General features: G+C 42.0%; 1 long non-coding RNA gene across 2 annotated transcripts; it reads right to left on the bottom strand.

The window, feature by feature from the left end:
- Positions 1-5,232: 5,232 nt before the first annotated feature.
- On the bottom strand, positions 5,233-10,389 carry LOC106724960. 2 transcript variants are annotated; one of them, XR_001360782.1, is made up of 4 exons: positions 10,351-10,389; positions 9,214-9,448; positions 7,821-8,198; positions 5,233-5,427 (listed from the first exon to the last, which is right to left on the bottom strand). It is a non-coding gene; the product is annotated as an uncharacterized LOC106724960 (long non-coding RNA). The 2 variants fall into 2 exon arrangements; XR_001360781.1 differs by lacking the exon at positions 5,233-5,427 and having other exon boundaries at positions 7,431-8,198.
- Between the last annotated feature and the right edge of the window lie 1,448 nt (positions 10,390-11,837).

The raw sequence follows: 11,837 nt of genomic DNA, 5'->3' as shown, positions 1-11,837 counted from the left end.
TCACTGTTCCAAATGCAAACCCTCTAGTCAGCTGAGCCTTCTCACACCTCCAGCTCTGCTTCCCCTTCGCCCCACCTCCACGCTCTTGCCCTCAGGCTTACCTGTCTCCCAGAGAGAGGGCAGCCTGCTGAAGACACAGCACTTACCAGATTCCTTTGCACATGGAAGATGTTCAGAAATTATTTATTGAGGATGCCAACGTTTATGAACAAACCAACAAACCATGTCCCCGATTTTGTGATGCCAATGCCACTCCCCCCCTCCAGCCGGTGTAAAGTGCCTGCAGAACGGCACTCTTCATTTTGCCAAAAGCTTACATAGTTTGTATATCTCTCTTTATCGTGCCCTAAGTTAAAAATAAACCCATCTGAAGATTTTTTAAAGTATTAAAACACTCTGAAAGCTTCTAAAGAAAGAAGCTAATCTGAACACATTTCTAGATAATTCAAAAATTGCATTTCTCTCTAGTGGAGTGACGATGGGGCAGTGTCTTTAGGAAGGCCGCTGGCATGATGTATACTCGGAAAGGGACAGAGGACTGAGAAAATAGTCTTCTCCCCTTAACACTGCCTGACTTTGTTTGGCATCTTGGCTAATTGCCACCTCGGAGTCCTGAGGAGATGGGGCCTAGGATAGATACTTGTGTGTGAGTTCCTTGAGGCCACGGTCTGATTGTCTATCATGCACCTCTTCAGTCACTGAAAAGTGGCAGGTGTGCAGTCATCTGTTCTTAAACAGGATGGTGGCGAGAAAGACCCATAGTTTGAGGCACAGTCTGTGGATGTAACATGTGAGGTGGAATAGGACGCTGAGTGCTAGAGGAGCCATTACAAAGGGGTTCTCAAGGAACACTCAGGAGCTCAGCTTGGGGTTGGCCCCGTGGCTGCAACATCCTGAAAGGCCAGGGCCTGGACAGAGACAGCTTCTTAGTTGGAGCAAAGCAAGATTCTTATATGACGGAGGTGCACAGAAACCTTGGGACCTGGCACCTGCTTGTCTTATTCCCTACTCTGGCCCAGTCTAGGAGATGTTGCAGAAACATCAGGCTGTTCCCCGCACCCCTGGACTGGCTGTCTTTGTGGCTCCTTTTGCCCATCACTGTTCCCACCTGTGAAACATTTACTTCTCCAAGGCTCAGCCCAGGCACTGTGTATGGCAGAAGCCTCCTCTACCCCCGCCCCCCCAAGAACTCCATCAGCACCCCTGCCTCTTCTGTGTTCCCATAACAACTTGGGCATAACTTATGTCATTATATTGAAACTACATATTTGCTTTTTATCTCCCCCAAATAGTAAGCTACCTTCACCCTGATGCTCCCAAACTCAGCAGTGTTTTTGTTGTAATTTAGGGGGTTCCATAAAAGTTTGTTGAACTGAACTGAGCCTTGTTTATATACCCTCGAACATCACTATGTTTTAAAACTTCATGGATGGAGTGATAAATGTTGCTACGATTTCAGTGCTTTCCATCTGATCTTTAAAAAGCTAGAGGCTAAATTTAGACTAGTCCTAGCTAGTGTATTTATTTGCAATTAGATTGAGGATTTTCAGGGGAGGAAGAAGAAAAGTTGACCTATGAGTTTGTCCCCCCTACCCATCTCCTCCCCTCCCCCCACCAAAATAATTTTCTGGGAGGATGATACCTCATAGCTGAGATCAAATGTAATTGTACCTGTCTTAGGAACTCCCGGGTTATTTTTAAGTAAAACAAAATGGGGTGATTAGAAAAGATTATGTTTGGAAATATTATTTCCTAACTTCTGAGCACATACCTGAGAGTGCTTCTTGGAATACATGCACCGACAAATATTCCATTAAAAGATAGACTTGTTTACAGCAAAAACATTTCAGTGCAACAAGGTCATCCGCCAGACCGCTTCTTATAGTACACTGTAATTATACAGTGCAATTTAAAACATTCTGGTTACAAAAAGAAGCCATGTGTGAATTCTAATTATTTCCAAAAGCTTATATATTAAAAATGTCCAGTGTCATATAAAGTGAACCGAAGTTCGGTTGTCGAAACTAAAGAATCTTATTGGTATCTTCTTGAGAAAGGGACTGATAGGATATAATTAATAAAAAGTTTGAAAATAAATACTGCCTTTTATTGCCTCACTGAAATGTAGCCAAATATATTTTATGTGTCTGCACAGTTGACCAGCCAGTGGCTAACTACTGTTACATGAGACATCTCGGGCCATATTTCAGAAATTTAAGAAAGGCAATTCACCTTTCATGGGAATAATTAGGGTAGATGCCAATTATGCAGAGACATTGCAAGGGTGATTGGTTGTCATTTACCCATTATGCCAAAGGGTTATCTTTCTAGCAATTAGGAAACCACCCAAGTTCTATTACTGTGAGGAGGTCAAGATCTCAAAGTAAAAACATTCCAATACGATAGCAGAGCTCCAAAGAAATGTCCAGTGTATTTATTAGTCTGGAACCATGTTTGCTACACTTAAGGGTCCTGGAATAAAGAACATAGACTGGATTTGTTCTCCCATAGTTTTGCTCTTTGGTTGTCTTATGTGGGTTAATAGAATTGAAAAGATGTGAAAAGATCTAAGTTATTCAATAAGTATTTTCTGAGGATCCATGACCATTGTGCAGGACATAGAAAAACATGGTATGTTTCTGCCCTAAAGTAACTTGGGGTCTAATTTGGAAGATGCAATTTAAGTGTGAATAATTAAAGTACAGCAACTGCTATCCATTTTCAAGACATGTCATGGGAGATTAGGAAGTTACCGAGCAGAGGGTTTTGGAGCAATGGAAAGAGTCAGTCTTCCTGCCTACCTGGGGCTGGTTTCTAGATCACAAATGTTGCAAATGCAGATTTCAGGATTCACTTGTGCTCTGTGGTCTTGATGAAAGCCCTGATTTTAGAGAAAAACATCCCTGGCCTCTGCTGATAAGGTGGATTGAGTAATGCCAAATGGAACTTGTGGTTCCATTTTGATCCAGGGATCCCTTGCCTTTGGAATAGCAACAACCTAGGTCTTCAAAATAAATTTTTCTGGCAAATAGACCATGCAGTGTTCTGCCAAAAATGGACAAATAGAAGGGCCACCAAGCATTTAGCATGGGAGAATTAAGTTGAGAAAATGCATTTGAAGATGAGATTTTTAATTTGCCAAGTTTGAGAGAGAACTATGGAGCAGCTCTGATTTCAGATGTTCCAATAACATCCACAGATGAACATAAGTCTGAAATTCAGAGGGATAAACTCCTGAATCTACTTAATTTCTGATGAGGTAAACAAAATTCAGGAGAAATTCTCATTTTGACACTTCTATTTGAGGTATTCTAAAACAAAGGCATGGATTCAAATGTACAATCTTCAAAAGCAAAAGCAACAGTGAAAAAGGTTTTTTAATGCTTAAGCCTTTTTCTTATTTTTATTTATATGTAACTTGGTAAATACTTAAATGCCTATCTTTTAAATATTAAAAGCCATCACCACATTTTGAAGTGTGTTAAGTTGCAGCTTACATGTGTGAAGAAACTCCAGGGTGTGGTAGAAATCTGTTCTTTTACCTTCTCAGCATTGCTTCCCCCTTTATAAAAGGATATCACTGCTCTCTGAGTAAGTTGTCTTGCCCTCTTTGCATAGGTTTCTGTGGGACTATTTATCAAAGGCCACTACTCCTTCTTCCCCAGGCTAAACACTCTGAGAAAATGTTCCAGGTCTGGCCCATCAGAGTATCCCATTGTGCTGGTTATATTGGATAGTGAATTAGAATCCTTCATTGGGTTTTTATAGATAAATCCTAGGAAAAGAAGCAATGATACAATTCCGAGGCTGCCCAGCCTCTCTGGTTCCAGTGGTAGAAGGATGCTTAGCAGGTACAAGAGAAAATGAGGCCAATAATCAAGAGAAAGGGGGCGGGGAAACATAGACAAGAGATGAAGAGACAAGAGAGCGAGTGTGTGCATGGTAGTATGTGAGGAAAAAAGAGCTTATGGCACCTTCTGAGTCCCCTGCAGTCTCTGAGCCCAGCTCCACTCCTGAATTTCTCAACCATGTGAACCAGATATTTGCTTAGGCTAGCTTGAGTTAGATCTCTTCTCATCTGCAGCAGAAAGAATCCAGACATATACATAAGGTTAAAATTTTATACTTTAATTCCTTCCCTACCAAAGAAGCAATAGAAACCATTAATTCATTACTTTACAATTCATTCATTCATTTATGCATTCATTCATTTATTTGTCCATCCATCCATCCATCCATCCATCCATCCATCCATCCATCTACCCACCCATTTATGCAGCAAGCATCTAATAAGAACTTGCTATATTCCAAGCTCTATGCACAGCATTTTGGGTACAAAGGTGACTAAGAGGTGATCCCAACCTTCAGGGACTTGCCATCCTAGAGGGATAGATAGATATGTGAATGGATCATTCATAATAAAACAAGAGAGTTAAAAATATTGACATGAGCATATACACATAGAAGTGCCTAGGAAGTCAGAAAAAGTTGGTGGTAAAGTAATAGGCAGGGGGATATAGGCAAAGAAGATTTGAAGAAGAAGCTGGAATGTGTGAACAAATGTGCAATGACCTGCAAGTTCCTGGTACTTCTCAGAACCGGTGAGGAAATGACCACTGTGGCATAAGGGGGGCATAGTGGAGGTGCTGATAAATGAGGCTGGAAAGGTGGACTATGGTGGAAGTGTGAAGGGCTCAATATGTTAGGCCAAGAACTTTGGATAATCTTAAAAGCAGTGAAAAATGAATAAGAGGGTTGTGTGTTTTATTTTCTGTTTTACCTTTACATGTTGTTTTGTATGGGGCAAAGGAGAGCATGGTAAGCTTGTATTTTTTAAGCACCTTTTTAATTTTGAATAAATAAATGAATGAACGAATAAGAAATTAGTACTGTAGACATTAAGAGAGGAAAGAATGTTGGAAGTAGGGAGTGGATTGTCCCTCTCTGAAATTTAAAAATGCAATGGTAAATAAAACAGGAGAAAAAATTAAAGACGATCAAAACTGATCTGCTTTTATTTCAACGTTTTTTCATTTTTTAATGTCTGAAGTCTAATGGCTCTATAGCCTATAGAATTAGACCTATTATTTATCCAAGTGGAAAGAATCAGAATATGCCCAGGACATTGAAGGGAAAAGCTCATTACTAAGAACATGAAGCTTTTGCATTGAGGACCAGCCTCACTGTGTTCCTGGGGACTCCCAGCACTAGCTATTTCCTCATTGACATTCATGCCAGGGCCCCCCCACTGAGGCAATGTATGGGGCAGGGCACTAAGGTAAACCTCAAGGCTGCCATAGCACACTTCCACCACCTTTTAAAGGAGGAAGTGCTTGCTTATCAGATGTCAGGCTTCTTGATTCTAAGAATCTTCTTCTCTGTTCCTTGTAGGAATAGCTGACATTTGCTTCAGGCTCGTGGAGACAACTGGAAAAAAAAGCACAGGTTCATACAAAAAGGAAAAATAATCGTTTTACAGCATCTTCTACAATCGCATCTTAATGATTACTCATTTCGTTTCAGAGGCTTCAGGAGTTCAAACAGAGGGAGCATGATTCATAAACTTTAAATAGTAGCAGGTAGAGTCAGATCTGTGACAGGGAGCAGGAGGCTGCCACAGTGCAATTAGAGATTTCTGGATCATGGGGCCGAGAATGTGAAACTAATGAAAATGGCTGGAACTTCAGGCCATGGCCTTGTTCAGACTTTAAAAATGTTCTCGAAATGTTGATTAGTACATTTAAATGATTAACTCAGCTGGTGCTCCAACTCGCTCAAGTAAAAGTGGCCAATAGGTGGATGTTAGGCACGGACACTTAGAAGACCATGCACATTATGACCCATTTAGGCAGATGAGAAAATGACCTGAGAGGTCTTTTCCAAATAATAGTTAACACCTAGAATCCACCAAGTGCCCTGCAATGTTATAAGTGCTTTAGTTATTCATTTAATTCTTACAACTCTGTGAAGTGGTATCATTACTACCTTTGTTTGTGAGGAAAGAACATTAAAGTACAGAGAATAGAACTTGTCTTAGACCAGGCAGCTGGAAAATGGCATAACCAGGAACTCAAACCCTCCAGGTTTTCTAGCTCCCGTGTCTGAATTCTGAGAAGTCTGAGAATGGTATGAGCTGTTTACTTATTAGAAAGCATCATGGAGGAAGAAGTGCTTTGCAAACCGTAAACACCAATATAATAGAAAGAGGAAACATAAAAAAGAAGACAAGGAGATGAGCAAGAAAAATATCAAGATAGAGAAGAAGTAGAAAGAAGAGGTAGGAGAGAAAGAAAAGGAGGGAAAGAAAATGGATGAAAATAAAAAAAAAGAGATATGAGAGTGAAGCCTACTATGAACTATTAACATCAAGGCTAACTAGCTCAGCCTTGTGTCTGGCTCCACACTCATTGATCAGTTGGATTTCCTGTGGTGATTGTCTAGCACGTTCTCTCACTCCAGCTAGGATGACACTCATGGCCCCAGAATCATTGCTTATTCCTTCTAATTCCTGCTGCCCTGAATGTGCGTCCCCTCTCCCAGATTCCATCCACAGAGTCCCATCAAAACTACCTCCAGTCTAGTTCATCTTGGCCAAACTTTGCTGACTATTCCAACTCTTAGTGATCTTTTGGACCACTTTGATAACCACAGAATTTTAGAATCTGACCACCTTTAAGCATTGCCTGGTTAAAGCCACTCATTTTACTAAGGAGGGAAACAGAGACCCCAAGAAGATAGGTTGTTTGCCTAAGGCCACCAACTAGCTGTGACAGTTCCAGAAGCCATTTCAGTTCTCCTGCCACTCCACGTTACTGTTCTGCATTGTCCAAGCCGATTGCGTGTGTCTTCTCTGTCCAACTGGACTGTCACACTCAAGAGCCAGGCCCAGGGCTCCCTGACTTTTGTGTCCTCCGCTTCATGTAGCATGCTGGAGCACATAGTGGGTTTTCAGTAAATGGCTGGCTGATAAAGAACCGTTTGGAAATAACATGAAAACTTAAGAAAAAGATCAGCAGCTTTGCTTTAATGCAAAATAAATATTTTCTGTAGCATTTACCTAAGAGCAGTTACAACTCATGCATATTAGAGATTACCTTTGATTTTTAAAAAAGAAATGTTTCTCTTAATAATGATTGAAACCAATGCATCCTCATTAGCCCTTTTTGTGTTCTGTTATGCAAACAGAATACTTGTCTCTTTCTCAAGGCAGCAGAAGAACTTCTCCAGCGACAAAAATATATGAATTTTCCTTTCTTCAATTTCTCCACAAATGGTAAATAGAGCAAAGGGGCAACGTAAACCATGCAACAAAGGCCTCATTAAACACTTTCTGGCAGTTGATCAAATTAATGTGTGGGTATATTTACTGGACAAAGTGCATGGAAGATTCTTATTAAACATAACAAATTACAAGGAAATAAATTGGTTCATTACCTTTAATTGTAGCAACCCCAATTGACCACATTATCAGGGTCAAATATAACAACATATATGAACTTTGGGTCAACATCATTTTATACTATACATTTATCAATTACTCCAACAGTAGTATTAATGACAAGTAATAATCACATTCTTAAAAGCATTGTTAATAACGTTGTGGAACCAGAAATCACTAGAAGAGGCAGGAGAACTTGCTGCAGACATGAAGAGATCAAGAGAAAGTCCTCTAGTTCTAATGGGAACACATACGCTGAAAGCTATCCAAAAGGGAAGCAAAAGGGAAACGGGAAAAACCAACAGGCATTAAGGAACTATTATGTGCCACACACTGTGTTATACCTTTCACAAATATGCCTTGTTTAACCCTCATCAATCACCTTTGCAGTAGATATTCTTAACCCTATTTTCCAAGTGAGGATACTAAAATTTCAAGAGGTAAAATTGTCTAGGTTTGTAAATGGTGAGCCTGGATGCAAACCCAGCTCTGTATGACTTCAAATATCACAAGGACATTGTTGGTGTGCTAGTCAACATCCATTGCCACTCTGGCCTGCTTACCAGTCCCAGGCAGTCAACCTTGACTAGTGTAGGGACTTCTTGCCAGTGATGGGTTTAAGAGTAGACCATGACCCAGCCTGGCCAATGAAACATGAAGGGCAGTGTCTGCTCTGGAGGCTTCTGGAAAGATTCTTCTTGTTCTTAAAAGTAGGTCCATGGAAGAAAGACACTCTTTGGCTTTTGGATACTGTTGCCACCTGTAATCAACAGAGATATAACTGACCTGCTGATATTTAGAGGGAGAAAAGATGAAAAGTACCTGGGTCTCTGATGGTATCTTTGAATTGTTGAATTCTCTGGCCTAGGGCAGCCCTAGCCCCAGTCTCTTGTGATGTGAAAGAATATATTTTTCCTTTTTGCTTAGGCTACTTTTTCTTTTGCAGCCCCAAACATCTTCTCAGATACAAATTTTATGCCCTTTCAACAAAACCGAGGTTGAATTAGAAACAAAACAAAACATTGCTGCCTGAGAGAGTTCCTGGGTGAGCTGAAATTGTCCAAGGCACGTGAGTAAATAGTGTCTTAGAACAAAACAGCAAAGGACAGTTGAGCAGGAAAGTGATGAGCGTGTTTGCAGTGATTGTGCTGGGCCCCAGGCTTAATACCAGCTGTTTCACCTCTAATGACACCTTTCCTCTGAGAAGCTTAAGGGACTTAAGGCAGAGGCAGCCCTTTGTTTTGGGTGATTCTGATGAATGTATTCTCTCTGGTCCTTAGCTCTCCTCACAGAAGGTAACAGCCTTTGGAGTGGGTCCGACTTTGCAGAAAGGAGTAAAAGTTGGCCAAGCCGGAAACATGCCTTGCCATCCCTTCCTGTCTGCACATTCCATGGTCTGTGTGCACTGCCCAGATTGTGGAGTAAATAACAGTACCCTTATTTAGGATTGGTTCCTTGAAAACCAGTTTTGTGGGTCCCTGACCCTTGCCAAGACTGATCCAGGTTATTGCAGCTCTTTTAAGTAAAGTGGGTACATACTCCCAGGCGCTGCTACGGAGGCGCTCTGGGCATGTTCACAGGAAAAAATGAGAAACGTTAGAGTTGCCTCACACTACAGATCCTTAAGGTTGTAGACCAAAGCAGAATTTCTGGGAAATAAGAGTATACATAAATATGTTTCTATTTGAAAGCAAGAGGACCAACTGGAGAAAAAAAAAACCAGTGCATGTAGCGAGAGATTAATGGAAGAGAATAGATACAGCATAGTAATTTACCTGGGTGCAAATTCTGACTCTGCCATTGGCTGGCTCCGTGACCTCTGGTAATTTATCCAGACCCCTCACTTTTGTCTTCCTCGTCTGCTTGTCAGAGGTCACAGTGCCGATGTCGCAGGAGGGCTCTAAGGTTTGGCAATATTATTAGCTTCCTTCTTGGGCACTTACACAATACTTGCAGCCCCAGCACATGGAGTGGATTATCTCACAAAGGCATGAGGTAGATATTTTCTTCCTTTGCCCATTTTGCATATGTGGAAATTGGGGCCCAGAAAAGAACAAATAGTTTCCTTTTTTAAAAAAGTTATTTTTTATTGATTTCAAAGAGGAAGGGAGAGAGAGATAGAAACATCCATGATGAGAGAGAATCATTGATCTGCTGCCTCCTGCATGCCCCCCACTGGGGATTGAGCCCACAACCTGGGCATGTGCCCTGACTGGGAATTGGGACCGTGACCTCCTGGTTCATAGGTCGATGGTTAACCACTGAGCCATGCCAGCCGGGCGTGGACAAATAATTTTCTGAAAGTCATGCAGGCAGTGAGATGGAAAAAGGAGTGGAATGCAGGCTGACTCCATCCATCCAGGCTCCCATCAGGCACTGGGACACAGAGCTGGACGTGCTGCCCTGCTCAGGCTCTCCCCTGTGAGTCACCCAGGGGAACTCCTCTTTCTGAGGCTTGCTCGCTGCCTCACTTGCAGGATTTCTGAGCACTGGCCCATCCTAGTCATAACCCACTCCCTTGTTCCCACCAGAACGTTTTCCTTTTCATAATCCAACCCCAAACTAAGGTTACTAGTATTGGGTAAACTTTTGCATCCAAATGTAAGCTTCCTTTCATTTTCAAAGGGTTTATTCTTTCTAGTGAGATCCTTAGTCATTGTAAGAGCTAATACTGAAGCCTCTAGAAAAGAAGCCGTTGAGACAAAGGCCTCTGCCAAGAGCGAAATTGTCCAATTACAGGTCCTCAGTGTGCTGAAACGGGTGTGCCCTGTCTACTTTCTGGGTGGCCCACAGGCCCTCCCCTCCACTTCGCAGACAGCCTGCCTGTTCCTCTGCCTCCTGCCTCCATCTCCAGTAAGTGGTTGTCAGGTTTAAGAGGATTGGCCCCAGGGAATTCCTTCCCTCCAGCTTACCTTATGAGCTGTCCCAGTCAGCCACAAATCCGCTGGGGTGAAGATTCCCACACTGCAGGCTAATCAGGCCTGCATCAGAATTTATATGATTTGCTGGTGCTGCAAAATCCTCTTTCTAACCCACCACACATTTACAATGTGCTGCTCCTGGGCTCTGTCTGCATGCCCTGAGCTGTGTCAAGCGTTATTAACATGTACAAGCTCTGCTCAAAATTGATGTTTGAGGTCATCTGGGTGGTGTAGTTTTTCTTTTCACTTCACTCCTTTCAGAGTGACAGTTTTTATTCCTTCCTTCCTTCCTTCCTTCCCTCCATCTTTATCTCTTGCATTTTGTTTATCCTGTTCATTCAACTGTTTCCACTGGTGTCACACTTGGAATTTGAGGATAATATAACATCAGAATCATGTTTCTTTGGGCCCTGGGCATCACTGTGGGTCCTGGTTTCCTCTGACAACCCATCCCTGTGTCAGATACAGAGCAGGGGCCTCCAGGTAAGACTGTGTCCCAGGTAAATGAGTGCAGCCTATGCGTCCCTGAAATCCAGGGCTGGGCCACACTGCACAACCCAGCTTAATATCGGTTTCTCTGGAAAGCCTTCTTCAAACCCACAGTCCCCATTCTAGGCTGGCTTAAAAAATCCCTCCCCCATCATCCTCTGTATTGCAGTACCCTGACTTCTCTGTCTCTCTAAATAGACAGTGCAATACTTGTGGGCAAAGGCTGTGTATCAGCATCTCTGTATCCCTAGTGCCTACTACACTGTCTGGTACATGATAAGGGTCCCCAGAATGTTTATTGAAACAATAATTGGATGAGGTGGACCTGTGAATTCTTTTTAGAAAACACTAGTTCTGATCTCACTTCACTTTCTTCTCTTTGGAAGGAGATGCCCAGGCTGTATCAATACATAACTGATGAAAATGATGGATAAAGCACATCACAAAATGAGTGGTGTGAAATAATCAAAATACCTCAAGGCACTTTGTTTGGAAACAAACAGCTTCTAAACTATTAGGGATACATGCCAAGTAGACCATCAACTAAGAAATAACAGGATCTTGTTTGTTTGTTTTAGCAAATGTTGTTGGATAGGTGTGTCTGTGTCACTTGCGAAGGATTTCAAGGTGTGGGCTGCTTGGGTGATCAGGTATGTCATAAGTAAGGCCCTAAATGCCATAAAGTTATACAGGTGAAGAAGAGAACATTTAAGGCAAAGCCAAAGAAATCTCTGAAAATGTGTATAAAGATATGCTTTAACTGTGTTCCCAGGCTGTGTTATCTTCTTACAGATCCTGCTTCCTTGTCCTGTGTAATTTCCTCTCTTGAAGTCAATGGTCATCTTCACTTTTGTGGTCCTCTGCACGCATTTTCAGTCTCAGCCTCCTTTTAGCTTCCAGCTCTGTCTGGCCTCTTCCATAATCTCTTTTGTAAGCGATGTCTCTGGAGGAGGTAGCAGTAGGGATGCCTCTTACAGATCAAACAGCGA

The sequence above is a fragment of the Myotis brandtii genome, unplaced genomic scaffold, assembly GCF_000412655.1.
Source record: "Myotis brandtii unplaced genomic scaffold, ASM41265v1 scaffold127, whole genome shotgun sequence".
Lineage (NCBI taxonomy): Eukaryota > Metazoa > Chordata > Mammalia > Chiroptera > Vespertilionidae > Myotis > Myotis brandtii.
Note: the sequence above shows the minus strand (reverse complement) of the source record. Positions and strands in the feature narration are given on the sequence as shown.